Genomic DNA, 27,703 nt, shown 5'->3' with positions numbered 1-27,703 from the left:
GCGGTATGCGGGCCTCTCACTGTTGTGGCCTCTCCCGTTGCGGAGCACAGGCTCCGGATGCACAGGCTCAGTGGCCATGGCTCACGGGCCCAGCTGCTCCGTGGCATGTGAGATCTTCCCGGACTGGGGCATGAACCTGCATCCCCTGCATCGGCAGGCAGACTCTCAAACACTACGCCACCAGGGAAGCCCGGTTTTTGTTCTTTAATTTGTTAATATGGTGTATCACATTGACTGTCTTGCATATATTGAAGAATCCTTGCATCCTTGGGATAAATGCCACTTGGTCATGGTGTATGATCCTTTTAATGTCCTGTTGGATTCTGTCTGCTAGGATTTTGTTCAGGATTTTTGCGTCTATATTCATCAGTGAGATTGGTCTGTAATTTTCTTTTTTTGTTGCATCTTTGTCTGGTTTTGGTATTAGGGTGATGGTGGCCACATAGGACGAGCTTGGCAGTGTTCCTTCCTCTGCAATTTTTTGGAACAGTAGGTGTTAGCTCTTCTCTAAATGTTTGATAGAATTCGCCTGTGAAGCCATCTGGTCCTGGACTTTTGTTTGTTGGAAGGTTTTTAATTACAGTTTCAATTTTATTAGTTGTGATAGGTTTGTTTATACTTTCTAATTCTTCTTTGTTCAGTCTCGGAAAACTGTACTTTTCCAAGAATTTGTCCATTTCTTTGTGGTTGTCCACTTTATTGGCATATAACTGTTTATAGTATTCTCTTATAATCCTTTGTATTTCTGTGGTGTCAGTTCTGATTTCTCCTTTTTCATTTCTAATTTTATTTGTTTGTGTCCTCTCCCTTTTTTTTTTTTTTGGTGAGTGTGGCTAACAGTTTATCCATTTTTTATCTTCTCAAAAAACCAACTTTTAGTTTATTGATCTTTGCTATTTTCTTCATTTCTATTTCATTTATTTCTGCTCTGATCTTTATGATTTCTTTCCTTCTTCTGACCCTAGGTTTCCTTCATTCTTTATCTAGTTGCTTTAGGTGTAAGGTTAGATATTTTATTTGAGATTTTTCTTGTTTCTTGAGGTGAGATTGAATTACTATAAACTTGCCTCTTATACCTGCTTTTGCTGCATCCCATAGGTTTGAGGTTGTCATATTTTCTTTTACTTTAAAAAAAAATAGGGGGGGACCTTGAAGATGTCGGCTCCTTTAACCCCGTCCTGTCTGAGCAAAAAACAGACGCCCTCCAGCGACCTACACGCAGAGGCAGGGCCAAATCTAAAAAAAAAATAATTAATATATTTAGTTTTGGTTGTGTTGGGTCTTTATTTTTGTTCATGGGCTTTCTCTAGTTGTGGCAAGTTAGAGCTCTCTTCGTTGTGGTGCGTGAGCTTTTCATTGCAGTGGCTTCTCCTGTTATAGAACACAGGCTCTATATGTGTGGGCTTCAGTAGTTGTGGCACACAGGCTCAGTAGTTGTGGCTCGTGGACTCTAGAGCACAGGTGGCCATGGGCTTAGTTGCTCTGGGACATGTGGGATCTTCCTGGACCAGGGCTCGAACCTGTGTCCCCCTGTATTGGCAGGTGTATTCTTAACCACTGTTCCACCAGGGAAGTGCCAGGTCATCATGTTTACAATGTCATTTATTTCTATGTATTTTTTAAGTTCTCCTTTGATTTCTTCAGTGATCTCTTGGTTATTTAGTAGTGCACTGTTTAGCCTCCATGTATTTTTGATTTTTACAGTTTTTTTTAACCTGTACTTGATTTCTAATATCATAGCACTGTGGTTAGAAAAGATGCCTGACACCATTTCAATTCTCTTAAATTTTCTGAGGTTTGACTTGTGACTCAAGATGTGATGTATCCTGGAGAATAACCTCTTCAAATATTTTTTCAGACCCTTTCTTTTTCTTTTCTTCTTCTGGGACCCCTATAATTCCATGTGCACTTGAGAAGAAAGTGTATTCTTCCACTTTCAGGAGGAATGTCCTATAAATATCAATTAAATCTATCTTGTCTGTTGTGTCATTTAATACTTGTGTTTCCTCATTTCTTTTCTTTTTGGATGATCTGTCCATTGGTGTAAGTGGGGTGTTAAAGTCCCCTACTATTATTGTGTTACTGTTGATTTCCCCTTTCATGGTTGTTAACATTTGCCTTATGTATTGAGGTGCTCCTGTGTTGGGTGGGTAAACATTTATAATTGTTATATCTTCTTCTTGGATTGATTCCTTGATCATTATGTAGTGTCCTTCCTTATGTCTTGTAACAGTCTTTATTTTAAAGTCTATTTTATCTGATATGAGTATTGTTACTCCAGTTTTCTTTTGATTTCCATTTGCATGGAATATCATTTTCCATCCCTTCACTTTCAGTCTGTATGTGTCCCTGGGTCTGAAGTGGGTCTCTTGTAGACAGCATATATAAGGGTCTTGTTTTTGTATCTATTCAATCAGTCTGTGTCATTTGGTTGGGGTATTTAATCCATTTACATTCAAGGTTATTATTATTATTTTTTTTTACTGTGTGGTTTTTTTTTTTTAACATCTTTATTGGGGTATAATTGCTTTACAATGGTGTGTTTCTGCTTTATAACAAAGTGAATCAGCTATACTTGATAGATTTGCGTATATTGAAGAATCCTTGCATTCCTGGAATAAACCCCACTTGATCATGGTGTATGATCCTTTTAATGTGCTGTTGGATTCTGTTTGCTAGTATTTTGTTGAGGATTTTTGCATCTATGTTCATCAGTGATATTGGCCTGTAGTTTTCTTTCTTTGTGACATCCTTGTCTGGTTTTGGTATCAAGGTGATGGTGGCCTCGTAGAAGTAATTTGGGAGTGTTCCTCCCTCTGCTATATTTTGGAAGAGTTCGAGAAGGATAGGTGTTAGCTCTTCTCTAAACGTTTGATAGAATTCACCTGTGAAGCCATCTGGTCCTGGGCTTTTGTTTGTTGGAAGATTTTTAATCACAGTTTCAATTTCAGTGCTTGTGATTGGTCTGTTCATATTTTCTATTTCTTCCTGATTCAGTCTTGGCAGGTTGTGCATTTCTAAGAATTTGTCCATTTCTTCCAGATTGTCCATTTTATTGGTATAGAGTTGCTTGTAGTAATCTCATAATTTTTTTTATTTCTGCAGCGTCAAGGTCATTATTATTATGTATGTTCCTATTACTATTTTCTTAATTGTTTTGGGTTTGTTTTTGTGGCTCTCCCTCTTCTATTGTTTCTCCTGCCTAGAGAAGTTCCTTTAGCATTTGTGGTAAGGCTGGTGTGGTGGTACTGAATTCTCTTAGCTTTGGCTTCTCTGTAAAGCTTTTGGTTTCTCTGTCGAATCTGAATGAGATCCTTGCTGGGTAGAGTAATCTTTCATCACTTCAAGTATATCCTACCACTTCCTTCTGGCCTGCAGAGTTTCTGCTGAAAAGTCAGCTGATAAATTTATGGGGATTCCTTTGTACATTATTTTTTGCTTTTCCCTTGCTGCTTTTAATATTTTTTCTTTGATTTTAATTTTTGTTAGTTTGATTAGTATGTGTCTTGGTGTGCTTCTTCTAGGGTTTAACCTGTATGGAACTCTCTGTGCTTCCTGGACTTGGGTGGTTATTTCCCTTCCCATGTTAGGGAAGTTTTCCACTATGCTCTCTTCAAATATTTTCTCAGACCCTTTCTTTTTCTCTTCTTCTTCTGGGACCCATATAATTTGAATGTTAGTGTGTTCAGTGGTGTCCCAGAAGTCTCTGAGATTGTCTTTAATTCTTTTCATTCTTTTTTCTTTATTCTGGTCCTTGGCAGTTATTTCCACCATTCTGTCTTCCAGCTCACTTCTTTGTTTTTCTGCCTCAGTTATTCTGTTATTGCTTCCTTCTACAGTACTTTTCATTTCCGTTATTGTGTTGTTCATATCTGTTTGTTTGTTCTTTAGTTCTTCTAGATCTTTGTTAAACGTTTCTTGTATTTTCTCAGTCTATGACTCCATTCTTTTTCTGAGATTCTGGATCATCTTTACTATCATTACTTTGAATTCTTTTTCATGTGGGTTGCCAGTTTCCTGTTCATTTATTTGGTCATGTAGGTTTGTACCTTGCTCCTTAATCTGTAACATATTTTTTTGTTGTCTCAGTTTTTTTTTTTTTTTTTTGATGTGTGGAATTTTATTCCTTTCTTACTGGTTGTTTGGCCTGAGGCTTCCAGCACTGGAGTTTGTAGGCTGTTGGGTAGAGCTAGTTCTTGGTGCCGAGATGAGGAATTCTAGGAGACCTCATTCCAATGAACATCCCTGTGGTCTGAGGTTCTCTGTTAGTCCAGTGATTAGGACTTAGAGATCCCACTGTAGGAGCTCAGGGCCCACCCCTTGTTTATGTACCTATATCCCACAAGCCACATGGGGTGGCAGAAAAAATGAGAAGAAAAATAACAAAGAGCAAAATTAAAATATATTAGAAAACTAACAGATATATTAGAAAAAATTAAAAAAATAAAAATATAGACAAAACAACAACCAGAATGTAAAACAGAACCACAATAGTGAAAAAGAGGAGAAAATAAAAACCCCAGCAAATACTTACTGAAATAATGAATAAATGAATAGTAGCTGGTTTTCACTTTAATTCCATGCAGCAGTTTAAGCCAGCAAGTGACCTTCTCTCAGTGCATCAGCATCTAAATCATCAAGGCTGAATTGAATGGGCACAAGTGGTTATTGTGGCAAGTTAAAGTAAGTACAATTTTTTTCAAGAGTTCCTTTGAGTGTGAAGAAGCTGGGTAAGCAGCATTTGGCAAAGAAATGATTTTCCCTTGTATGGTCACACCTTGGCTGCACTTCTTGCTTAGGTCTAGTTTTATTATTTTTTAAAATTACAGCTTTATTGATGTAGTCATATACCATACAATTCACCCATTTAAAGAGTACAATTCAGTGGTTTTTATTAGATTCATAGATGTAAACAACTACCACCAAAGTCATTTTAAGAACATTTTCATTACTTACTCTCCCTCCTCCACCAAAATAAAATCCCTACCTATGAGCAGTCACTCCCATTCCTTCACACTTACCCTCTCCAGTCCTAGGCAATCACTAATCTACTTTTTATCTCCATAGGTTTGCCTATTCTGGACATTTCATACAAACAGAATAGTATATGTATTTTAGGACTGGCTTCTTTCACCTTGCTTAATATTTTCAAGATTCATCTATGTTGTAGTATGTTTCAGTACTTCATTCCTCTTTATGGATGAATATTGCTCCATTCTATTTAAAGTAGCTGATTTAAAGTCTTTGTCTAGTTAATTCCTCATCTGGGTTTCTCAGGAATAGGTTCTATTGATTACCCTTTTTTTGTGTATGGGTCATACTTTCTAGATTTTTTGCATGTCTCCTAAATTTTTGCTGAAATCTGTACATTTAAAAATACAGTCTGTAAAAAAATACAGTATGGCAAGCCTGGAAATCAGATTCTTCCCCCTCCTCCCCATCAGGGTTTGTTGTTGTTGCTGTTTGTTTGTTTGTTTGTTTAATAAGTTTATTTATTTATTTATTTTTGGGTGTGTTGGGTCTTCATTGCTGTGCACGGGCTTTCTCTAGTTGCAGTGAATGGGGGTTACTCTTCATTGTTGTGTGCGGGCTTATTGCAGTGGCTTCTCTTGTGCAGCATGGGCTCTAGGGTAACGGGGCTTCAGTAGTTGTGGCTCATGGGCAGGCTCAGTAGTTGTGGTGCACAGGCTTAGTTGCTCCACGGCATGTGGGATCTTCCTGGACCAGGGCTCGAACCTGTGTCCCCTGCATTGGCAGGCAGATTCTTAACCACTCTGCCACCAGGGAAGCCCATTGTTGCTGTTTTTTGTAGACATTTTTGTTTTTTGTTTGTTTAATGACTTTTCTGAACTACTTCTGTAAAGTCTGTGTTGTTTGTCATGTGTGGCCACTGAAATGTCTGCTTGGTAGCTCAGTTGTCAGATAATGAATAAACAGAGATTTCCTTAGATAAGTCTCCCATTCTTGGCCAAGGGGATCTGTGTTCATATTGAGGCACAAACTTAACACTCAGCCAGGCAATTGATACCCCTTCCTCCTTTTGCCTTCACTTGCTTGTGTATCTCCTCAAAGTCAGCCAGGGATGAGAATTGAGGGCCTTCTCAGGCCTTTTCTGAACATGTGCGCAACCCTGTGCATGCAAGTGGTCTTCTAGATTCCCAGGAGTATGTCAGAGATTTTCAAAGTCCCTATGGATATCTCACTTTTAATGTTTTCCTTTAAAATTTTTGGTTAGTCTAATGTTTGATTCAACTGCTGTCCACCACTATACATAGCATGGAGTTAAGCATTTGCCTTTAATCATTTTTCATATTTGGAAAGCACTGAGTCAGGTCAAATACAGACAGCCTTGCAAGTCTGCAGATCTTCCAAGGAATCATCAAACTGGTCAAATTATGGAAATTCTTAAGGATTGTAGTTTTGAAAGCGCTCCAACTCTGTGGTGCTCTTGGTGGCTGCCAGGCAGCTACTTTTCACTGAGAGTGTGGGTTGTTATTTTTTTAAGACTACTGTGGAGCTGGAGAGTGGGGAATGAGATGAAGGCAAGTTAAAATGCAACAAAGCTCACTGTTCTTAATAAGTTTCACTTGTTTTTCTTTGAATAACTAACTCTGTTAACAATAAACCCTGGTTAATTACCAGAGTTGTAAAAAAGCTAATCCTGATGAATTTTGCTTTTATGGAGGAGACAATTTTCAGAGATCCTTACTCTGCCATTTTTGCTCATGCCATCTCCTCATGATGTTGTTTAACATATTCATCTGGGTGTTTTTAGATTTTGTTTTGTTTTTCTGTGTTTCTGTTTTCTTTTCTTGTCTTTATTTCTTTAGCAAGTGCATTTCATAGGTTGTGTTGTATATTTCCTACTGCATCACATTAGGAATTCTGTAATATCCTGTCATATATTTAGGATGTTAAGACTAAACTGTGAGTTTAGGTGTTGTCAGCCCAGTCTCTTCCTTATAAAGCTTCCTCACAAACTTCACACAATGGTTTGTGTAGCCATTTGTTACCTAGATTCATTATTTCTTTAGAGGTTGTGAAACTGATTTTTCTACATCTGTCGTTCCTTCTGCATTTATTAGCTGTGATTCATCTATGAAGAACTTTCCGTCATCATTTTTTGGTTATTCTGGAATATAATTATGCAAGAAAAGAAGGATAGAAATTTGATTTTTAAAAAATTTGTTATTATGACAAAAAGACACATAACAAAATTTACCACGTTAACCATTTTAAGTGTATATTTCAGTGGTATTAAGTATATTCACATTATTGTGAAACAGAGATCCAGAACTTTTTAAACTTGCAAATCTGCAACTTTATATCCATTAACAATCACCACCCCTCCCCCCTTCCCCTCAACCCCTGGTAACCACCGTTCTATTTTCAGTTTCTATGAATTTGACTATTTTGTATACCTCATATAGGTAGAACCATACAGTATTTGTCTTTCAATGACTGTCTTATTTCACTTAACATAATGTCCTCAAGTTTCATCAATGTGGCATGTGACAGGATTTTCTTCTTTTTTGAAGGTGAATAATATTCCATTGTATGCATATACTACATTTTGTTTATCCACTCATCTGTTGATGGATATTTGTGTTGCTTCTGATTCTTAGCTATTGTAAATAGTGCTGCTATGAACTTGGGTATGCAAATATCTCTTCAAGATCCTGCTTTTGGGTATATGCCCAGAAGTGGGATTGCTGGATTATATGGTAGTTTTATTTTTAATTTTTTGAAAAACCTCTGTACTGTTTCCCATAGTGGTTGCAGCATTTTACAGTCCCACCAACAGTGCTCAAGGGTTCTAATTACACCACATCCTCACCAACCTTTGTTATTTTCTAGGTTTTTTAAATAGTAGTCATCCTAATGGGTATAAGGTGATATCTCATTGTGGTTTTGATTTGCATTTCTGTGATGATTAGTGATGTTGATTATCTTTTCATATGCTTGTTGGCCATTTGTATATCTTCTTTGGAGGAATGCCTGTTTAGATCCTTTGATCATATTTTAATCAGATAATTTACTTTTTTGTTATTGAGTTGCAGAAGTTCTTTACATAGATATTCTGGATACTAACCCCTAATCACGTATATGATTTGCAAATATTTTCTCCTGTTCAATGGGCTGCCTTTTTACTTTGTTGGTTGTGTCTTTTGATGCACAAAAGTTTTAAAGATTCATGTATTCCTGTTTGTCTATTTTTGCTTTTGTTGCCTGTGCTTTTTGTGTCATATCCAAGAAATCACTGTCAAAATCCAATGTCAGGAAGATTTCCCCCTATGTTTTCTTCCAGGAATTTTATAGTTTTGGGTCTTATGTTTAGGTCTTTAATCTATTTTGAGTTAATTTTTGTATATAGTGCTAAATAAGGGTGCAACTTCATTCTTTTGCGTATGGCTATTCAGTTTTTCCCCAACACCATTTGTTAAAGAGACTGTCCTTCTCCCACTGAGTGGTCTTGGAACTCTTCTTGAAGATCATTTGATCATATGTGAGGGTTTATTTCTTGGGTCTATATTCTATTCCATTGATCTATTTATTTGTCTTTATGTGAAGCTTGATTTTTTTTTCTTTATCAACTTTCAGAATAATGAGTTGGTGTCCTATCAATTCTATTAGTCCTTCAAATAATTCTTAAGTACTCATGGATTTTTATGTTTTTGGTGTGTTTCAATTCACTGCAGTCATTTTTATCTGTTGGGCAATATGAAGATTCTCTCCTAAAGCTGTGAAGATCCTTCAAGTTAGCTCCTATGCCAGCTTATTACTATGGATCTTTCAGTCACAACAATATATTCCAAGATCATCATGTACATTTCCTGCTCTAGACCTGGGCTCAGCTGTTTCTCCAAAGAATACTGGTTTGCTTTAATTTTAGGGATCACAATATAAGTGCTAACCACTTGTTCTGATTATCTATTGCTGTGTAACATATTACCCCAAGGATGAAGTTTAAAATAGTAACAAAAATTCATTTTTTTCAATAAGGGTTCTGGCAATTGACCTGGACTCTGGTAGTTTCCACTTGGAGGGGTAGGGATCTCTCATGTGGTTGCAGCTAGTTCCTGTGTCTGGGGTCTTAACTACTTATTCACTTAGATGTCCAACGTCTGGACTAGAATAACTTCTAGGGGTAGAAATGTCTGAGATTACTTGGGAATCTCTCTCTTCACCACCCTTTCTGTGCTCTTTACATCTGGCAGCCTCAGCATATCTGGACTTCTTATATGGTAATGAAAACTCCCAGAGCAAGTGTTGCAAGAGAAATGAGCAGAAACAATATGGTATTTTCTAACTTAGCCTTGGAAGTAGTGAAGCATTACTTCCATTGTATTCTATTTATAGAGGCAGTCACATCCCCTACCCAGGTTCAAAGGGAGAGGACATAAACTCTACATCTTGATGAAAGGGATGTCAAGGAATTTGCAGACATTTGTGTACAAGTCTTAAGACCATCATACTGCCTTTCCAGTAGACAGAGTTTGAAAATACATATCTATATTTTAGAAAGAGTAATTAATCATAAGTTTAATATAGCATTTCCAATTCAATTTAAAATCACAGGGGTTTTACTCAACTTTATTTGATTTTATATTTGTACCTCTTTTATCATATGCTGAAAATCAGTTTGATTCCTTATAACCTTAACATAATTACTAATTTGCTTTATCCTAATACATACATGTATGTGTGTTTACATGTATCTGTGAGTATATTTAAAAATAACAGTACCAACTATAGTAGGTGGAATAATGCTCCCCCCCAAAATATGTCTATGACCTAGTCCCTAGAACCCATAAATTTTTAAATATTTTAAGGCAAGGGGAAATAAGGTTTTCAGAAAGAAATTAAGGCTTCAGAATTAAATTTACTAATCAGCTGACCTTAAAACAAGAAGAACATCTTGGGTTATCCAGGTGGGTCTAATGCAATCATGAGGGCCCTTAAATGATGATGAGGAAGACAGAAGGGTCACAACCAGAGAGACAGCATCATGAGAAAGATTAGACTGGCCATTGCTGGCTTTGAAGATGGAAGAGGGCCACGAGTCAAGCAATGTGGGGCAGCATCTAGAAGCTGGAAAATGCAAGAAAACAGATTCTCCCCAGAATCTCCAGAAAGGGGTGCAGCCCTACCAACACATTGATTTTAATCCAGTGAGGCCCATTCTGGACACCTGACCTCCAAAATTGTAAGACAATAAATTTGCATTGTTTTAAGCTACTGAATTTGTGGTAATTTGTTATAGCAGCAATAGGAAGAAAATACAATTATTTTGTGCCTGAAACAAGGTGCTGCTGAAACAAATACCTAAAAATGTGCAAGAGGTTTTGAAAGTGGGCAGTGGCTGGAGGCTGGAAGAATTTTTAGGAGCATGAATCTAGGAAAAAACCTAGATCATTGAATAGATTGTTAATAGAAATATGGATGTTAATAACTTTGTTAGTGATAACTCAGAAGGAAGTGAGAGAAATGGTAGAGAAAGCCTCAGTTGTCTTAGAGGGTACATAAATCATCGTGAACAGAATGTTTTTTGTTTGTTTTTGTTTGAGAAGGAAGGATTTATTACTTGCAGCAAGTAAGGAGAACACTGAGGATCTTTCCCAGAGCAATGTCTCCATGAACAGATAGAATAATATCCATGTGGATAGAAACACAGATATTAAAAGTACTGCTGGTGAGGGCTCAGATGGAAATGAGAAACATGTTATTGGAAACTGGTGGAAAGGTGATTAGCTGAAAGCTTACTGAATTGTGTTCTGCAGTTACATGGAAAGCAAAACTTGCAAATGATGAATTTAGATATTTAGCTGAGCTTTCTAAACAAGGTGTTAAATGTGTGGTCTTATTTCTTCTTGCTTCTTATAGGAAAATGTGAAGGAAAAGCATAGGTTGAAGAAAGAACTGTTAAAAGAGAAGGAACCAGAATTTGCTGATCTGGGAAGTTTTCAGCTTATCCAGATTGCAAAAGAAGCTAAATTAGGAGATTCAATGTCAGGAAAGCACACTCTAGAGAGAAATCTAAGGGTATGGATGGACAACTTTTGTTAGTGCCTTGAAAACATCAAAGTTCAGAATTTCTGATCATACAGAGAGCTCTTTGTAAGTGCGTGACTCATGGATCCCTCACCTGTCTCAGCCAAAGCCAGGAATAGGGATGGGATCATTCAGGAAATTTCTGTAGGGGAACCTCTCGTCTAGTGGAGTGAATCCCTGAGATATGTGCAGGAAATCCACAAGGCTTTTGAGAACTTATGCCAGCAGAAACACTGCCAACTTGGCTCAAATGGTACAGAGAAATGAGAAAATGAAAGAAAGCTTCTGGACCCCTAAAATTCTATAGGAAAGAAACAAGCTGATAAAAGTATTCAGCTGCAGACCCAAGACCTTTCATAAAAGAGAGAGAGCATGACTCCAAGGGTGGAGGCTTGAGCTAGAGAGGGTTATTTCCAGACCATGGAACCAAATGGAATTTGCTTAGCTGGATATTGAAATTGCTTGGGATCTGTTACTCCTTTTTTCCTTCCACTTTATTCTTCTTCGAACCAAATATCTATAATTGGTTTTACCACCATTGTCCTTGGTGGGGGAGATAACTTATTTCTGGAGTTTCATAGGCTCACAGATGGAGAGGAATTTTGTCTAAGGTGGATGATAGCCAGAGCCTTACCTACACCTGACTTAGATGATGAGATTTGAGATTTTTGAACTAATGATATTTAGATGAGATTTTGGACTTCATGCTATAATGAATTGAGACTTTGGGGACCTTGGGATGGAGCGAATGCATTTTTCATGTGGGATAGTTGTGAATATTTGGGGGCCAGTGGGAAGATGGCCCTGCAAAGATGTCCACTTCAAATCCCTAGAACCCGTAAATATGTTTTATCATATGGCAAGAGAAAATTAAGTCTGCAGAGGAGAATTAACTTTGTTAATCAACTGAACTTAAAACAGGAAGAGTATCCTGGATTATCCAAGTGAGCCAAAATAGTCACAAGGGTCTTTAAATGGGGATGAAGAAGGCAGAAGAGTTGGAACCAGAGAGATGGCAGAAAAATTAGACTGGACATTGCTGACTTTGAAGATGGAAGGGCCCACAAAGCCAAGGAATATGGGCAGCCTCTGGAAGCTGGAAAAGACAAGAAAACAGATTCTCTCCTAGAGCCTTCAGAAGTGAACACAAACCTGCTGACACCTTGATTTTAATCCAGTGAGACTCATTTCAGACTTCTGACCTCCAGAAGTATAAGATTATATATTTGTGTTGTTTTAAATAACTAAATCTGTGGTTATTTGTTACAGCAGCAATAGAAAACCAAGACACCAACTTTATTGCTACCAAAAAGACTACTGCATATAGTTTAAGATTTCTTTGTGGTTCATTTTGTCTTTAGAATATGACTCACTAGGGATGCATCATCAAAATACTGTTTCTAAGTCAGTTGAAATAATTTGCCTCTGTATGGTTATTCCACCAACTTTGTATACAGTCAGTTCATTTGCTTCAGTTTACTTTTTTACTTGTAGAGATCCTTTTTTTCTTTTTGAATTAACTTATTTATTAGAAAAATAAAACATTTACATGATTCCAAAATTCCATTTCACCTGCTAAGTTCTCCCTTTTTCCTTATTATTAACTATTAAACAATTAGTTTTTGGCTTACCTTCTTGTTTGGTTATCCCAAAATTCATATGTTGAAAAACCCTAATCCCCAATGTGGTGGTATTTGGTGGTAGAGCCTTTAGGAGGCAATTTAGATTAGTGCTGTTATAAGAAGAGACATGAAGGAGCTTGCTTCCTCTTACTCATTCAGTCATGTGAGAATATGGCAAGAAGGCAGCTGTCTACAAATCAGGAAGTGCACTCTCACCAGACACTGGCTCTGCCAGTGCTTTGATCTTAGACTTTCCAGTACCCAAAATTATGAGAAATACATGTTTGTTGCTTAAGCCACCCATTCTATGATTTTTTAAAGATTTTTTTTTATATGGACCACTTTTAAAGTCTTTATTGAATTTGTTACAATATTGCTTCTGTTTTATGTTTTGTTTTTTTGGCCCCGAGGCATGTGGGATCTTAGCTCCTCGATCAGGAAAAGAACCTGCACACCCTCCATTGGAAGGTGAAGTCTTAACCACTGGACCACCAGGGAAGTCCCTCTATGGTATTTTTGTTACAGCAACCCAAACTGACTAAGACACCTAACTTTTAGACACATTCTCTGTCTCTCTCTCTCTCTCCCTCCCTCCCTCTCCCTTTCTTTTCTTATAAATAGATAGCAAACTATACACATTGTCTTACTCCTTGACTCTTTTTTGAACTTAAAATATTTGGGAGATCACTTTTTAACTGTATATAGAGAGTTCCTTGTTGCTTTTTATAGTGGCATTGTAGTCCATTGCATACATGAACCGTAACTAATTTAACCACTTCTGTATGTTTTGATATTTAGATCGTTTCTAGTCTTTCACTGTACAAAGAATGCTGCTGCCATGAACAGCTTTATTCACACACATTTTTATATTTTTGGTAGTTCAGCATTGGGAGAGATTCCTAGAAGTGAGATTGCTGCATCGAAGAGTACATACATATGTGAATTTTCCTAGGTATTGTCAAATGAGAGAGCTTTTAAAAAACAAGTAGTTATTAGAGATTATTTGTGTGATACAAAAGTCTAGAGTGTGAGTTAGGAATAGTTGATGGAAGACGAGTGGAGAAGGAAGTGTCACAGTTAAGACCAGGGTTTTGAGTGGGGTCATAGTTGTAGATGTTGAAATCACAAGAACTGGACATGAGAAGAAGACTGTCATTAGGTGCTATGATTGTTAGCAAATGGGAAGAGTGACTAGGAGGTTGATGGATGGCAGCAGTGAGAAACAGGAAAAGGTGACAAAACCATATGACATGAACCTCAAAGTGTCTGGAGTTTCAATAAGCCAGTGGGGAGACCTGGGTTAGGAAACAATAGTCTGTCAGACTGTCAGACTGTCAGTCTAACAATAGACTCTTAGACTGTCAGTTGTTTTGCGCTGCTATAACAAATTACTAAAGACTGGTTACAACAAACATTTATTTCTTATAGTTCTGGATAAGTCTAAGATCAAGGTGTCAACAGATCTGGTGTTTGGTGAGGGTCCACTTCCTGGTTTACAGTTGGCCATCTTCTCATGTCCTCACACGGTGGGGAGCAGAGAGAGAAAGCGAGCTGTTTTATGTCTTCTTATAAGGGCACTAATCCAATTCATGAGAGCTCTTTTCTCATGACCTAATTACCTCCAAAGGCCCCACCTCCTAATACTATCACATTGGGGGTTAAAACTTTGACATAGGAATTTGGAGGTGAGGGACACAAACATTTAGTCCGTAGCAATTATCCAAGCCTGAGATTTTGGGGATGTGAAAGATGAAACAGATAACCACTAGAGAGGGTCTCAGGGAAGGAGTGTCATAGGGGCAGCTAGACTAAAGCAAGAGGTGAGTGGAATGTCCTGAGAATTCCTCTCTTGTAGTGTGGGAGTGCTTCTCACAGAGTGGGAGGACACAGTAGAAGTGTTTAGGAGGGCAGGGAAAGGTGGTGGTTTACATCACGAAAGTAGTCACAGGGAGTTATTAGCTGAGGATTTGGGAGTTTTGGGAGGACTAATGGTAACTGATATGATTAAGGTTGTGTGGCATTGAGACATGGTTTACTGCCTACCCAACATCCATTCCTCACTGTACTTTCCCCCACTTGATTCCTCCTTTCTAAAAGAGCCTTGTGGTTGTTTAGCTCTCTATCTTCAAGCTTTGTATTTGTCCCTTCCTTAGCCCTAGGGAGTGGTCCTAATTGGTTAAAGCCATCAAAAAGTCCTGTTTTTGTACCTAATGTTTAGCTGAGGTATAGGCCTGAAATGAAATTCTGTCTAATGAAAGCAAAAGGATGTCTTCTGGGAATTATTTTATAATTCTTTATAAAAGACACAGGAAAAGGTAGCCACTTTTTCGATAGAACTTATTATTTCTGGTACAATGCTTGGAAGTCCTGCAGTCATCTTGGGTCCACAAAGACTCGCATTAACAAGATAATTTGGTGGACCTGGTGGAACAAAAAGATGGAAGGAATCTGGGTTCTTGATGACTTGTGTGGGCTGGTGAGTCAACAAGCCCTGAAGCTGCCATTCTGTTGTGGGAAATAGTTCATGTCCTTATATTCTACTTTGAGTTGGGCTATCTGTTTTTTTGCTGTAATAACTGACACCATGAGGCTGGAGAAAGTTAGAAAATATACTTATTTGTCATACATATTACCATCCCAAACAGTATAGGGATTTACCACTAAAAACATAAAGAAATATATAGATAGGTATGTGTGTGTGTTTGTGTGTGTATATACACTTGTATATAGATAATCTCTAGAAGGATTAAGAAACTGGGAACAATGTTTACCTCTGTGGAGAGAAATGCCTCAGGGGCAGGGTTGGAAGGAAGACCTACTTTTCACTGTTTGCATTTTTCCTTTATCAGTTTTGCATCCTGTTTGTGCATTATCTATTCAAGCAAGACAAAAGTTCAATAGCACCATTAAAGTATGCATTGAAAAGTCAAGAACCTAAATGACATTGTAGAAAATAAAATTAGGGATGGAGAGGGCAATTTAGGAAAATCTCCTAGAATGCCATGTAACAGGTCAAAGAGATGAAACTGATGAGAGAGAGGATGACAACTCTGAAGAGACAGCATGGAGCCCATTACAAAAATGAAATGGAAGCAATAATCAAAGGCATAAATAGTACTCCCTGAGATGAGAAACGATAAAAATCAAAAGAACTGAACTGTGTTTCAATAAAAAAGAGTAACAAAGAGCCTGATATTTTAATGCATTCTGGTGAAGATTTCATATTTCAGATATATTGAGAAAAGAAATTCAGTCTGGACTCAGATTTCTCCCTGATAAAGAAAGTGGGGTAAATGCTGCAGTATCATTTCTTAAGAGGATGTTAAGTCTATCACTGTCCTGGAAGAAAGATACATGCTTGGGAAATGCTAGAGACTACATATTTCCTTTTGAAGTTTACAAAGTCCTGTAATTTAGTAAAAAATAAATGGTTTATCTTTGTTTATTCAATATTTCCCTTTAACAAATATTATGCCTCTGTTAATATCCATAGATAATTCCCACTACTTTGGGAATTACTTAGGAACAGAGTCCCAGGATTGTGACCCAATAATTCTTGGCTCCACTAAGTTGTTGTTCATATGTAAAGGTAACAGGAATGTATTTTTTATAGCTTAAATATGCAAAGTCTTAGAAAATGCATTATTCCATAGCCCCCTTCTGCAAGGACACTGCCATCGTGAACTCTAGAGCTACATTATTGTGCAGAGTATATTTAGAGACGGGAATGACCAGAGGCAGTGGGGTGTGGTGGAGAGTGTATCAGACCAAGAGTCAGCAAATTGGATGTTAAACGCAACCCAGTAAATTGTCAGTTACTTGTTATGTGAGCTTCAGCTCGTTACCAACTTTCAGGGTCTTGATTCCATCATCTGGAAAATGAGAATAATTCTACTTCCTCAGGCTGCTGGAGGATTAAATAGGATAAAAATATGAAATTAAACTTAAAAGGATGATAAAAATACATGTAGAATTTAGTTCCCCAAGAAGTAGACCCTGAGACAAGGATTTGAGTACAAGTAGTTTATTTGGGAGGTGATCCCAGAGAACACTGGTTGAGTGGAGAAGTGAGACAGATGGGAAGGAAACCAGTAAAGGTGAGTTATCAAACCAGTTACCACTGTGGCATTTGAGGCTTAATTCCCATGGGCAGCTCTGGATGACTGTGAAGAACAGTTACCCCATCAGTGAGGTGAGGGAGGCAGGACTTGTTAACTGATAGAATTAAATTCAAGATATGACTTATTTTTTTTTCACCAATATATATCCCCATTTTCATCCAGAAACGTCCTTTTAGAGGCAGATGCCTCCTGAGGAGAATGCTGTGCTGGGGAGGCCTGCATAAATAAAACTTATGGATGACAGCCAAGCTTCTTCTTAAAAAGTAGATTCCATCTTTTCCCCCAGCAAAACACTTAGAACTGCTCGTGTGGAGCAAAACCAACTGGCTTGAATTACTTGCCACTCTGAGGCAACCCTCTTGGGACAATTATGCTTTAAAAACATCTTATCTCAGAATCTTCTCTTCTTCTAGATGTCAACCCTTTCTAACCCAGTTTCCATCTCCTGGGTGCCAAACCCTTGGGTCAGGGCCAGTGTTCCTTCAGCCTTTGCTGGTTTGGCTAACTGTCCAGATATCTCCTTCTCTCTCCCTAACCTTTATGGGATCTTCCAAAGTCCCTTCTCAGCTGGAGAAGGTGATATTGCCAACAGAATACAATCCACTGGCCTAAGAACTGTCATGAGTGAGAGGGTCAAGAGTGACACACAGACCCTTCCCTGCATGAATTTCTGTCTCCCTTCCTTTCCCTAAGCCTGAAATCTTCAAGCTGTACTCATCTCTGGGAAACAATTGAGGACCTTGATTTTATCCATTGTCTTTTTTTTTTTGGTTCACAGGAGGTGAAAGCCCTAGAAAAACTCAAAAATAGTGCCTAAAACAACCCACTGCACATTCTCAAAAACAGCAGTGATCGTCTGGTGGCTTTATTTTTTTGATAGCATGCAACAGAGCTGCCTGCATTTTTTTCCACTAAACTGAGTGACTTTTTGATGGATTTGACTGGTTGTTTTGGCATTGCATAGGCAGGAACTTGATCTGGGGCTCCACAGAGGCGGCAAAATCAGACATGAATAATAATCATAATAAACCTTCACAACATTTGAAAGTTTCCAAAGAGCTTTCCCATGTATTTACCTTGTTCTATCCTAAAGTGACCTGTGACATAGGCAGAGATGGTGGTATGGCTCCCATTTTCCTCATGGAGGGCACAGAAGCCCAAAAATGGGTGCTGGCTTGTCTCTGGCCCTGACCAGAACTGGACTCCTCATCCAAGGCTCTCTTTCTCTCTCTCTTTTTTTTTAACATCTTTATTGGAGTAGAATTACTTTACAATGGTGTGTTAGTTTCTGCTTTATAACAAATTGAATCAGCTATACATATACGTATGTCTACATATCTCCTTCCTCTTACATCTCCTTCCCACCCTCCCTATCCCACCCCTCTAGGTGGTCACAAAGCACTGAGCTGATCTCCCTGTGCTATGCGGCTGCTTCCCACTAGCTATCTATTTTACATTTGGTAGTGTATATAAGTCCATGCCACTCTCTTACTTCATCCCAGCTGACCCTTCCCCCTCCCCATGTCTTCAAGTCCATTCTCAATGTCTGCGTCTTTATTCCTATCCTGCCCCTAGGTTTTTCATAACCTTTTTTTCTCTTTTTTTTGGATTCTATATATATGTGTTAGCATACGGTATTTGTTTTTCTCTTTCTGACTTATTTCACTCTGTGTGACAGACTCTACGTCCATCCACCCCACTACAAATAACTCAGTTTTGTTTCCTTTTATGGCTGAGTAATATTCCATTGTATATATGTGCCACATCTTCTTTATCCATTCATCTGTCGATGGACACTTAGGTTGCTTCCATGTCCTGTCTATTGTAAATAGAGCTGCAACGAATATTGCGGTACATAACTCTTTTTGAATTACGGTTTTTCGGAACATATGCCCAGTAGTGGAATTGCTGGGTGTATGGTAGTTCCATTTTTAGTTTTTTAAGAAACCTCCATACTGTTCTCCATAGTGACTGTATCAATTAACATTCCCACAAACAGTGCAAGAGGGTTGCCTTTTCTCCACACCCTCTCCAACATTTATTGTTTGCAGATGTTTTGATGGTGGCCATTCTGACTGCTGTGAGGTGATAACCCCATTGAGTTTTGATTTGCATTACTCTAATGATTAGTGATGTTCAGTGTTCTTTCATCTGTTTGTTGACAATCTGTATATCTTCCTTGATGAAATGTCTATTTAGGTCTTCTGCCCATTTTTGTTTTTTGTTTTTTTGTGGTACGCGGGCCTCTCACTGTTGTGGCCTCTCCCGTTGCAGAGCACAGGCTCCGGACGTGCAGGCTCAGCGGCCATGGCTCACGGGCCCAGCCGCTCTGCGGCATGTGGGATCTTCCCGGACTGGGGCACGAACCCATGTCCCCTGCATTGGCAGGCAGACTCTCAACCACTGCACCACTAGGGAAGCCCTTCTGCCCATTTTTGGATTGGGTTGTTTGTTTTTTGGATATTGAGCTTCATGAGCTGCTCACATATATTAGAGATTAATCCTTTGTCAGGTGCTTCATTTGCAAATATTTTCTCCCATTCTGAGGGTTCTCTTTTCATCTTGCTTATGGTTTCCTTTGCTGTGCAAAAGCTTTTAAGTTTAATTAGGTCCCATTTGTTTATTTTTGTTTTTATTTCCATTTCTCTGGGAGGTGGGTCAAAGAGGATTTTTCTGGGATTTATGTTATAGAGTGTTCTGCCTATGTTTTCCTCTAAGAGCTTGATAGTATCTGGCCTTACATTTAGGTCTTTAATCCATTTTGATTTTATTTTTGTGTATGGTGTTAGGGAGTGTTCTAATTTCATTCTTTTACATGTAGCTGTCCAGTTTTCCCAGCACCATTTATTGAAGAGGCTGTCTTTTCTCCATTGTATATTCTTGCCTCCTTTATCAAAGATAAGGAGACCATATGTGCATGGGTTTATCTCTGGGCTTTCTCTCCTGTTCTATTGATCTATATTTCTGTTTCTGTGCCAGTACCATAGTGTCTTGATTACTGTAGTTTTGTAGTACAGTCTGCAGTCAGGGAGTCTGATTCCTCCTGCTCCATTTTTCTTTCTCAAGATTGCTTTGGCTATTCGGGATCTTTTGTGTTTCCATAAAATTGTGAATTTTTTTTGTTCTAGTTCCGTGAAAAATGACATTGGTAGTTTGATAGGGGTTGCATTGAATCTGTAGAATGCTTTGGGTAGTAGAGTCATTTTCACAATGTTGATTCTTCCAATCCAAGAACATGGTACAACTCTCCATCTGTTTGTAACATCTTTAATTTCTTCCAGCGGTGTCTTATAGTTTTCTGCATACAGATCTTTTATCTCCTTTGGTAAGTTTATTCCTAGGTATTTTATTCTTTTTGTTGCAGTGGTAAATGGGAGTGTTTCCTTCATTTCTCTTTCAGATTTTTCATCATTAGTGTATAGGAATTCAGGAGATTTCTGTGCATTAATTTTGTATCCTGCTACTTTACCAAATTCATTGATTAGCTCTAGTAGTTTTCCAGATTCTCTATGTATAATATCATGTCATCTGCAAACAGTGACAGCTTTACTTCTTCTTTTCTGATTTGGTTTCCTTTTACTTCTTTTTCTTCTCTGATTGCTGTGGCTAAACCTTCCAAGACTATGTTGAATAAGAGTGGTGAGAGTGGGCAACCTTGTCTTGTTCTTGATCTTAGTGGAAATGGTTTCAGTTTTACACCACTGAGAATGATGCTGGCTGTGGGTTTGTCATATATGGCCTTTGTTATGTTGAGGTAAGTTCCCTCTATGCCTACTTTCTGGAGGGTTTTTTTTTATCATAAATGGGTGTTGAATTGTGTCAAAAGATTTTTCTGCATCTATTGAGATGATCATATCATTTTTATCTTCAATTTGTTAATACGGTGTATCACATTGATTGATTTGCATGTATTGAAGAATTCTTGCATTCCTGGGATAAACCCCACTTGAACATGGTGTATGATCCTTTTAATGTGCTGTTGGATTCTGTTTGCTAGTATTTTGTTGAGGATTTTTGCATCTATGTTCATCAGAGATATTGGCCTGTAGTTTTCTTTCTTTGTGACATCTTTGTCTGGTTTTGGTATCAGGATGATGGTGGCCTTGTAAAATGAGTTTGGGAGTGTTCCTCCCTCTGCTATATTTTGAAGAGTTTGAGAAGGATGGGTGTTAGCTCTTCTCTAAATGTTTGATAGAATTCATCTGTGAAGCCATCTGGTCCTGGGCTTTTGTTTGTTCGAAGATTTTTAATCACAGTCTCAATTTCAGTGCTTGGGATTGGTCTGTTTATATTTTCTATTTCTTCCTGGTTCAGTCTCTGCAGGTTGTGCTTTTCTAAGAATTTGTCCATTTCTTCCAAGTTGTCCATTTTATTGGCATAAAGTTGCTTGTAGTAATCTCACATGCTCCTTTGTATTTCTGCCATGTCATTTGTTACTTCTCCTTTTTCATTTCTAAATCTACTGATTTGAGTCTTCTCCCTTTTTTTCTTGATGAGTCTGGTTAATGGTTTATCATTTTATTTTATCTTCTTCAAGAACCAGCTTTTAGTTTTGCTGATCTTTGTTATTGTTTCCTTCATTTCTTTTTCATTTATTTCGATCTGACCTTTATGATTTCTTTCCTTCTGCTAACTTCGGGTTTTTTTTGGTTTTTCTTTCTTTAGTTGCTTCAGGTGTAAGGAAAAGTTGTTTATTTGAGATGTTTCTTGTTTCTTGTGGTAGGATTGTATTGCTATATACCTCCCTCTTAGAACTGCTTTTGCTGTATCCCATAGTTTTTGGGTCATCGTGTTTTCATTGTCATTTGTTTCTAGGTATTTTTTTATTTCCTCTTTGATTTCTTCAGTGATCTTTTGGTTATCAGGTAGCGTATTGTTTAGCCTCCATGTGTTTGTATTTTTTACATATTGTTTTCCTATAATTGATATCTAGTCTCATAACGTTGTGGTCGGAAAAGGTACTTCATATGATTTCAACATTCTTAAATTTACCAAGGCTTGATTTGTGACCCAAGATTTGATCTATTCTGGAGAATGTTCCATGAGCACTTGAGAAGAAAGTGTATTCTATTATTTCTGGATGGAATGCCTTTATAAATATCAATTAAGTCCATCTTGTTTAATGTATCATTTAAAGCTGTGTTTCCTTATTTATTTTCATTTTGGATGATCTGTGTATTGGTGAAAGTGGGGTGTTAAAGTTCCCTACTATATTTGTGTTACTGTCAATTTCCCCTTTTATGGCTTTTAGCATTTGCCTTATGTGTTAAGGTGCTCCTATGTTGGGTGCATAAATATTTACAATTGTTATATCTTCTTCTTAGATTGATCCCTTCGTCATTATGTAGTGTCCTTCTTTGTCTCTTGTAATAGTCTTTATTTTAAAGTTTATTTTTTCTGATATAAGAATTGCTACTCCAGCTTTCTTTTGATTTCCATTTGCATGGAATATCTTTTTCCATCCCCTCACTTTCAGTTTGTATGTGTCCCTAGGTCTGAAGTGGATTTCTTGAAGACACACTATATATGGGTGTTGTTTTTGTATCCATCAGCCAGTCTATGTCTTTTGTTTGGAGCATTTACTCCATTAACATTTAAGGTAATTATCAATACGTATGTTCCTCTTACCATTTTCTTAATTGTTTTGGGTTTGTTATTGTAGGTCTTTCCTTCTCTTATATTTCCTGCCTAGAGAAGGTCCTTTAGCATTCATTGTAAAGCTAGTTTGGTGGTGGTGAATTGTCTTAGCTTTTGCTTGTCTGTAAAGGTTTTAATTTCTCCATGAAATCTGAATGAGATCCTTGCTACGTAGAATAATCTTGGTTGTAGGTTTTTCCCTTTCATCACTTTAAATATGTCCTGCCAGTCCCTTCTGGCTTGCAGAATTTCTGCTGCAAGATCAGCTGTTAACCTTAGGGGGATTCCCTTGTATATTATTTGGTTTTTTATCCCTTGTTGCTTTTACTATTTTTTCTGTGTATTTGATTTTTTATAGTTTGATTAATATGTGTCTTGGCGTGTTTCTCCTTGGATTTATCTTTTATGAGATTCTCTGTGCTTCCTGGACTTGATTTACTCCTTCCTTTCCCATAATAGGGAAGTTTTCAACTATAATCTCTTCGAATATTTTCGCAGTCCATTTCTTTTTCTTGTCTTCTTCTGGGACCCCCTATAATTTGAATGTTGGTACATTTAATGTTGTCCCAGATGTTTCTGAGACTGTCCTCCATTCTTTTAATTCTTTTTTCCTTATTCTGCTCTGCAGTAGTTATTTCCACTATTTTATCTTCCAGGTCACTTAACCATTTTCTGGCTCAGTTATTCTGCTACTGATTCCTTCTAGAGAATTTAAAATTTCATTTATTGTGTTGTTCATCATTGTTTGTTTGCTCTTTAATTCTTCTATGTCCTTGTTAAATGTTTCTTGTTTTTCCTCCATTGTATTTCAAGATTTTAGATCATCTTTACTATTCATTACTCTGAATTCTTTTTCAGGTAGACTGCCTATTTCCTCTTCATTTGTTTGGTCTGGTGGGTTTTTATGTTGCTCCTTCATCTGCTGTGTGTTTCTCTGTCTTCTCATTTTGCTTAACTTACTGTGTTTGGGGTCTCCTTTTTGCAGACTGCAGGTTCGTAGTTCTCGTTTTTGCTCTCTACCCCCAGTGGCTAAGGTTGGTTCAGTGGGTTGTGTAGGCTTCCTGGTGGAAGGGACTTGTGCCTGCGTTCTGGTGGATGAGGCTGAATCTTGTCTTTCTGGTGGGCAGGACCGCATCGGGTGTGTTTTGGGATGTCTGTGACCTTATTATGATTTTAGGCAGCCTCTCTGCTAATGGGTGGGGTTGTGTTTCTGTCTTGCTGGTTATTTGGCATAGGGCGTCCAGCACTGTAGTTTGCTGGTTGTTGAGTGGAGCTGGGTCTTAGCATTGAGATGAAGATCTGTGGGATAGCTTTCACTGATTGATATTACAAGAGCCCGGAGGTCTCTGGTCGACCAATGTCCTGAACTCGGCTCTCCCACCTCAGAGACACAGGCCTGACACCCGGTTGGAGCACCAAGACCCTGTCAGCCACATGGCTGCCCCACCTTCTAATTGGAATTACCAGTACCCAGGACTTCACTTTCTTGGTAACAAGAGACCTGCAAACTCCAGAAGTCCATACTCCAGAGACCCTCCTTTTGACATGACAAGGCTCTTTTCACATTGCGAGAGAGATAGGGAGAGAGAGAGAGAGAGAGAGAGAGAGAAAGAGAGAGGCAGAAGGTGCTTGGTGGGACCTACATGGCAAGAGGCTGGGACAGAGACTCCTTTGAACATATGCTTGGGTAAGCCCAGATAGAGTTCAGGGAATCAGGTTCTGAAGAGGGAAGTAAGCATAGGGGCATTGAATGCCAGTCTGAGATTGAAACCCTGATGAGATCTAAGTGAGTTCTAGGACTTGCCAGGAACTGAAGACACCAGGGCACATTAACAAACCTTCAGGACACTTTGCCTCTTTATATCCCAGGGCTGGTGCCACGTGGGCACACATGGTCTTCAGGATCCCTTCTGGGCTCCTTGCTCTGTCATGCCAACCTTTTTAACAGCTCACATTGGCCTCTGGGCACATTTCTGCTCCTTTGGTCCCAGGTCACTCGTCCTGGCTTCATCTTGCTGGTCTCTCCCTTCCCTGGTCCACCCCTGCCCCACTTCCTCCTTCCTGGGATCCAGCTCTCTTTGCTCATGGAAGTAAAAAACTGCTTGCCAGAGGACACCTTTCCACATCTCTTTCTTCTCAGGAGAAATGCATTTGTTTTTAAAAGAGCCTTTTTGGAACAGTACTCCCACTCACCTTGGCCAATGCTGTCCCTTTCATTGCAGGAGCTCTCAAATCCCTCCTCTTCCAGGAAGGCTTTCTTGATTGCTCTGGTCCATCCAGATCCTGGGCTTCTGTGACCTTCTGGGAAGCTGGGTTGATGGGGGGTGTGGACCCCAACTTCTTTCTATGTTAGGGCTTTCCTTCCTCCACCTTTTATCCACCCATCTTCCTGCATTCCTTCTCCCCCTCCTGCTATCCCTGTCATCATACACACACAGGGGATGTACAGTGTCCTCATGATCACTCCCTACTCCCCTAACCAAAACCTTCTAGGAAACTGATATGCCCTTCCCACAGGTTTTTCAGATCTCAAGTTGGTGAGATGGAGCTCTCATGGTGGAATTCCAAGCCTCAGTAGGGGCAGGGTTGGGTGAGGGGGTGAGTTTATCTGGGAGATTCTGAAATTTACCAGAGGGTGGTTGGTCCCGACTTTGTGACACACACTGAATTGACTACTTTTTTGTCACTTCAACATCTTGTCTCTAAATCTTATCTCCTAGTAGACAGGGAGCCTCTTCCCTGTTTGGGAGGACTTCACAGGACTATCTAAATGGGATGCTGTTGAGTGTGGAGTGAGATGGGGGAAGGGAGCAGATGTGGGTAATAGAGAGGTTGTTGCTCCTGTCTGCAACTTGCACAGGCCTCTGGGTGCCTCTTCTTCTTAGGAGATGGAAGTTCCTCCTGGCCTCCCCTGCTCAAGGCTCCAGTGCTCCTGGGCTGCAGGCCCCACCCCGCCCCCACATGCTTAGGGTACAGCTGCCATGTGAGGTCAGAACTGGGCACCCAGCTGGGAAGCTAAGGAAGACAGTATTGACCACTGTGGCCTGACACAAGACGCAAACTCCATGGCGCCCCTGGGATGTGTCCTTGTCCCCCTGGGGGTCATGGGGATTCTGAGCCCTGCTTATCCCACCCCAATTCCCTTTTGAAGGGCCTGACAAAGGCGAGGTCCTCCTCCCCCCCGCCTCGCTATGCCAAATGTGATTTTATGTCATTCATGACATTTTCTTTCAGTGAAAAACACATAGTTTGACCAATTAAAGCCTCTTTTGGACTAAGCCCCTGACAGAATGGGAAATGCAACTGAAAAGGGTGTCCTGTTCCTATGGTTTCTCGTCTCTCTCTCTTCTGCATTCCCCACCCCCACCTTCTTGGCCATGGTTCAGATTTAGAAGGAAGCAGCAATGAGAACAAACCTTGTCCATTCTGGTCTCCTGGTGGCTGTAGGGATCCAGCTCCCAGCTGTGCAATCAGGACTCCAGAGCCAAGGCCAGGCCCAGGAGGCAGAAATGTACTCAGAGAAGTCTGTGTGGGTCCCCAAGTCTGGGAAAGGAAAGAGGGAAAGGGGCTGCCTGGAACCAAGGGGTTGGGGAGGGCCAAGGGCTATAAGGGAGCCCACAGTAGGTGTGGGAGGAAGGGGCCTGCTAGGGGGAGCAGGGAAGGCAGGGTGGAGAGGACAGTGTGGTCTGGGGTACCGCTCACTGGTGGAACCTAGTGGAGTGAGGGGTTGTGAGCATAAGCTAAGGAGCACTGAGACAGGTCAATAGTGCCAGTGACCCTGGAGACAGTGTCTCTGTGGATCCTGGAGGTGTGGGGGCAAAAGAGGAAACATATGGCAGATGTGATGTGGTGAGGGTAACCAATGGGTCAGTTTGTAAGACTCTCCTGTGCCTCTCAGAATCACTGAGCAAGCAAGGTGTGAGGGGGTGTCCTTCATGAGCAGGTGGGACCAAACAAGAGCAGCATATGCACCCTTCTTGTCAAAGGGACCCCACTTGTACCCACAGGCTAGAAGAAAACTGGGGAAATGGAGTCACAGGAGAGTGGCAGGACAGAATGAAAGTAAATTTGTTGGGCAGCTATATACCTGGCATGGTAGAAGGTACTTCACACACACCTCATTTTATTTCAGCAAGAACTCACTCATCTGTTCATTCATGCATTTATTTGGTCATTCAACAAATATTTATTGAGAGCCTTCCATATATTAAGTACTTTTCTAGGCAGCAGGAATATAAGTCAAATGAAACATGGCCCATCCATTTGAGAGCTCACTCTGAGAGTTCCGAGGTGAAGACACTAATGGGAGAGGCCCCTCTGTCAGACTGGGTAGTCATGGATGGCTTCTTGAAGGAGGTAACCTTTGAGCTAAGTTTGAACAATTTAATTAAAAGGAAAATTAAAGGGTGGTGGTGGGAAATGGTCACTGTGTTCCATGCAGAGGAAGGAACTTGTGTGCAGGCACAGAGGTTTGAAGCAGTGACACTTTTGAGGAAAGCATAAATGGTTCCATGTAACTGAGGTCAAAGTTTTGAGATGGGTTCAGAGGCAGGGGTGGGAGGGCCTTTTGGAGGCCCAGAGGCTGTAATAAGGTCTGAACACAACAGTGAGCCTTTACAATCCTTGTTTATTAATTATTATTACTTATTTGGTGAGTGACATGACAAGATTACCATTTTACATATTCCATTCTGACATTAGCATCAGAGAGCCCAAGTTGGACTTATGGAGACCTGTTGAGGACTGTGGCTATGGATTTGGGGGAGAAGTGACAAGGCCTGGATTAGGACAATGGGTTTGGAGATGGAGAGAAGTGAATGGTTCTGGGGTTAGTGGGGGAGTTGTATTAATGGAATATGATTGAATGTGGAGGGTGAGTTCATGGCCACAGCTTTTAGCTTGTGCAATTGGTTTGTGACTTCTGCTATTGGACTTTGCTATCAGTATGAGGAATTCATCAGAGAAAGACACAGAAGTGGTTCCTCTTCCCATGGGAATTTTAGTCTAGGAAGGAAGAGAGTGAAAAATAAATGATGAGAGATGGGAACATATGTATATGTATAACTGATTCACTTAGTTATAAAGCAGAAACTAGCACACCATTGTAAAGCAATTATACTCCAATAAAGATGTTAAAAAAAAAAAAAAGAAATGATGAGAGTGGTGTATGCTACCAAGGGGCAAGGAAGTGGCCACTAATGGGGTTTTGGGCATCTGGCTACACTCTTGGAAGGTTCTGACTAGCGAAGGATCTCTAGGAAGACCAAGGAA

The sequence above is a fragment of the Neophocaena asiaeorientalis genome, unplaced genomic scaffold (assembly GCF_003031525.2).
Source record: "Neophocaena asiaeorientalis asiaeorientalis breed wild unplaced genomic scaffold, Neophocaena_asiaeorientalis_V1.1 scaffold82, whole genome shotgun sequence".
In the NCBI taxonomy this organism is placed as follows: Eukaryota; Metazoa; Chordata; class Mammalia; order Artiodactyla; family Phocoenidae; genus Neophocaena; species Neophocaena asiaeorientalis.
This window is presented reverse-complemented; position numbering follows the sequence as displayed.